Raw genomic sequence first — 4125 nt, 5'->3', positions numbered from 1 at the left:
GAGGGCACATGTTGCATGGTGCACTGGGTGTTATACGCAACTAATGAAGCATCGAGCTTTACATCGGAAACCAGGGATATACTGTATGGTGACTAACATAATATAATTTAAAAAATTTAAAAAAAAGAAGAAGATGAAGAAGAAGGAGGAGGAAGAAGAGGAGGAGGGTGGGGGGGGGGAAGGGGAAGGGGAAGAAGAAAAGAAGAAGAAGAAGCAGCAGCAGCCATTATTCATGTGGTCCAGTCCCAGAATGATTTTGTGATTAAAGACACACAGCTCATTATCAAAAAACAATTTGAGGACCCTGACCCAAAGATGGCGGCACCCAGTGAAGTGGTTGCAGCTGCCTTGGGTGAAGGCAATGGTGGAGGCAGTGGCTTTGGGTCTTGAGTTGTGGATAGACAGACGGTTTGAGGTGCTGGGAGTAGACTGAGCCATAGGGCACCTACATCTTGGTGTCCTGCAGGAAGAGGAGGAAGAAGAGAAGCTGGACTCGCTGGACTCTGCAGGGTATCCTCTCTGCCTTCTTGGAAGAAGATTCTCTTAACATTTGCAAGGAGATTGTGGAATGATGGTCAGAAAGTCAGAATGTTCCCACCAAAGTGAAAAAAGAAGATGAGATACAGGCCATTGCCACCTAAATTTAGAAGCAGGGACAGATTGTGGTGAAGCCCAGGATGGTATCATAAGAGGAGAAGCAGAGAAAAGCTGCACTCCTGGCCCAGTATGCTGATGTGACAGATGCGGAGGATGAGAAGGATGATAAGGATGATTCAGGTGCTACCACGATGAACGTTGGCTCTGATAAATCTGTATCCCGAAACAACAGTGTGGAAGATGTCTTTAATGCCAGAAAACTGGAGTGAGACTCGCTTTGGGATGAGTCCCAAAGGAAGAAGGAACAGGACAAACTGCAGAAGGAAAGGGACAAATTAGCTAAGCAGGAGTACAAGGAAAAGGAAGAGTAAAGGGCACAAAAAGGGGAGTGGAAGCAATAACCTTGGTCCACTCTTTTTTTTTTTTTCCTCTCTTCATGTAGTTGATCAAAGGGAGAACTGATTGTGCACATGTGTGTTTAAGAGACACAAGAGAACAAACAAAGTTGTTTCCCAAGGCATTTCCCTCTGTTTAGATGGTCCAAAGGAAAATCACAAGCACTTCTAATTACAAAATGTGCCATGTCTCTGTGGTATGGGTAGTCAGATTATTGTAGTTGATGACTGTACCAAAGATCTGGAATGGGGCAACTTTTATATTTTAAAACTCAAGTCCTGGCTCCTTTTGACCACTTTGAAAGTCTTTTCTCAGTTAAGATAAAAAGCAGACATATTCAGAAAGCTGACAGTTATAGTTTTCATCCTGAAGGAGCAGAATCATGACCACTCCTTTCCTGAGATGAAATGTGGGAGTGTAAAGTACTTTAAGAGCAGTATTCAACCCTTAATGTATTGTTTTATGGATGAAATAGAGAGTTTATGAAGAGCCCTACCTGGATCCAGATACTATGTTAACATGGCAATGAACTATGAAAATGGAAGAAACTACGTGGTAGATGTTCTAGATTTGAGGGGTGTTGTTGTTGTTGTTGTTAAGTTTCAGCCTATGGGAGGAAAAGAAGTATTTTTTTAAGTAGAGATAGTTACATATTTTTCCTCATCTAGACTACGATTTTGAAGGATGTGTATTGGGTGGAAGGATGTCATTGTTAGCTAGATTCAGTTTTTATAATCATGAGTCCTTTTGAGTGCTACGATAAATTTCATTCCTGATCTGCCATAAAACATGAGTATAAAGAACTGATAATTACAGTTTGAGAGAAACTGCAGGAACCATGTGTTTAAGAAAGAAACACTGGAAATCTCTGTGAACACAAAGATATGTAAGAGTGTACATCGTGGGTGCTCAACAAATTTATTTAATGAGTGAATGGAAAATGAGCAGGAAAAATGAGCAGGAATTCTCCATTTCTACTTTTGTCACAAGCCGCATTCAGTTGTAAATAAGGCCTTTCTCTACTTTAGGCAGCAGACTGTCAAAAAGCTTGAAGGAAGCAATCTTCCGGACAAGTCAGAAAATAAGTATTTTATCCCTGATGTTGGCAAACTCCTGCAGGCAAGCAAATCTGGCCCAGTCTGTTTTTGTATGGTGCAAGACGACAATGGATTTTGCATTTTTAAAGGGCTGCAAAAGAACAGATATGTGACAGAGATCTTTTGTGACCTGTGAAGCCTAAAATATTTACTATCTGCCCTTTGGAGATAAAGTTTGCCAACCTCCGTTTCACACCATTAACTATGAGGTTAACAAATATTTTTACCTTTGTGCAGAAGGTAAAAAGAAGCACAGTTAAGGAAAAGATGTGTCACCTCTATACATTCCTATAACTGTGGCATTACATTTTTAAAAAGTAATCCCCTTTTAAAAAATAAACTATTTAAATCACAAAACAAACAAAAAACAAAAAAAAATGCAAAATAAACTTTTCTCTTTGCAATTTTCAGACACAGTGAAAAGAATATATATGTCACAATATCACTATTTCTCTTCCTCTATTCTATTCTATTCTATTCTATTCTATTCTATTCTATTCTATTCTATTCTATTAATTATGGATACTGCCTCATGTCTCACTTTGGATCCCTTCACAAAACTATTTTATCCAGTCCTGGCAAGCATGTCTATCTTATTCTCCTACCTCTACCCTTTTCTACTTACTCCATACTATAAAATCTCAAAATCATCAGTCAAGCAAGGGTGGGGAAGAGAACTTAAATAGGCAAGGCAGGATTCCCTTTAGAAGGAGAGGAAGGGAAAATTTAGCAAACTTAATAGAAGAGTAATTTTGGTTTTACTACATGGAATTTCTAGGCCTTTGCATACTAAAAGTTAGTAGAGACTTAATCTGAAAGGAACTCTATGAAACATTTATTCTAACTCACAAATTAGAAACTTTGCTCATATAGTTCAAGTGCTCTGCCCCTGACGACATAGTAATATTCAAGGTGAATCTGGGAAGCAGTTGTCCCAGCTGCATACTTATTATCTGAACACTGTGCCACCTGTCATTATCTCTAGCAGAAGTCAGGAAACTGTGACTCTTGGGCCAGATTTGGCCCACTGCCTGTTTTTGCTAATAAAGTTTTATTGGAACACAGTCACAGTCATTTGTTTACCTATTTTTTTATGACTGTTTCTACTGTATTACAGCAGAGTCGAGTAGTTGTGACAGAGACTACAAGGCTCACAAAGTCTAAAATATTTATTATTTGATCATTTATAGAAGCCTCCTTTCCAAAAGTGTGTCTATTACCTGTATCAGGGCCTTCAAGACGGAGATAACCCCCTCACCCCTGACACATGAATACAGCCACATTATAGGGTTCTGCTGACTCCTCTGATCAGTCACAATCATCTGGGAAAGGCCTACCCTTTACTAAGGAGTGAAAATAGGAGTAATATTGGATGAAAACCATTGGCGGTCTTTTGAAATAGCTCACATTTATTGATTGTGTATCAGTTTCCTGGCACTGTTCTAAGTATTTCACAGTATTAACTCATGTAATATGCACACAAAACATGTATCATTATCTGCTGTTAACTCTTTATAGTTGAGGAAACTGAGACTAGAAAGGTTAAATAGCATGTTTAAAGCAACGCAACTATGAAGTGGCAGCCAAGTTTTAAATACCGATACTGTCTCTAGAGCCCAGTCTTAAATTTTAAGTGGGTTAGCATCCCAGAAATAGTAAGAAAATCTGTTTTTTTGCAACTGCAGTAAGCCAAGTGAAGCTGCATGTGAATAGCCAATGTTGATTTAGGATAATCTGTGATAAAGCTTGTAAAGTATAAATGTCCATTAAAGCATTTGTTCGACCTGTATTTCTTGACCACCTACTGCGTGCCCAGAACCCATTTTATTAAGTGAAAATAGTTCTTTCCTTGACAGCACTTAGAATTTGGCAGGGATTTCCTTTCTAGAAGGCTCAGGATAAAAGTAAAGGCAACAAGAATCAAGGGTTCTTGTGGGAATGAGGTTGTTATGCTCTTTCTGACAGTAGATAATTATGCTAAATAAAGAGCAGGCATTCTGGTTAAGTGAAAGGAGTGTGAGCATTATAGCCAGGA

General features: G+C 38.9%; 1 pseudogene; it reads left to right on the top strand.

Annotated features, from left to right (window-relative positions):
• The first annotated feature begins 315 nt into the window (after positions 1-315).
• Positions 316-998, top strand: LOC123001411 (coiled-coil domain-containing protein 43-like; annotated as a pseudogene).
• Positions 999-4125: the final 3127 nt, after the last annotated feature.

Source organism: Ursus arctos, unplaced genomic scaffold (assembly GCF_023065955.2).
Source record: "Ursus arctos isolate Adak ecotype North America unplaced genomic scaffold, UrsArc2.0 scaffold_18, whole genome shotgun sequence".
In the NCBI taxonomy this organism is placed as follows: domain Eukaryota; kingdom Metazoa; phylum Chordata; class Mammalia; order Carnivora; family Ursidae; genus Ursus; species Ursus arctos.
This window is presented reverse-complemented; position numbering and strand designations above follow the sequence as displayed.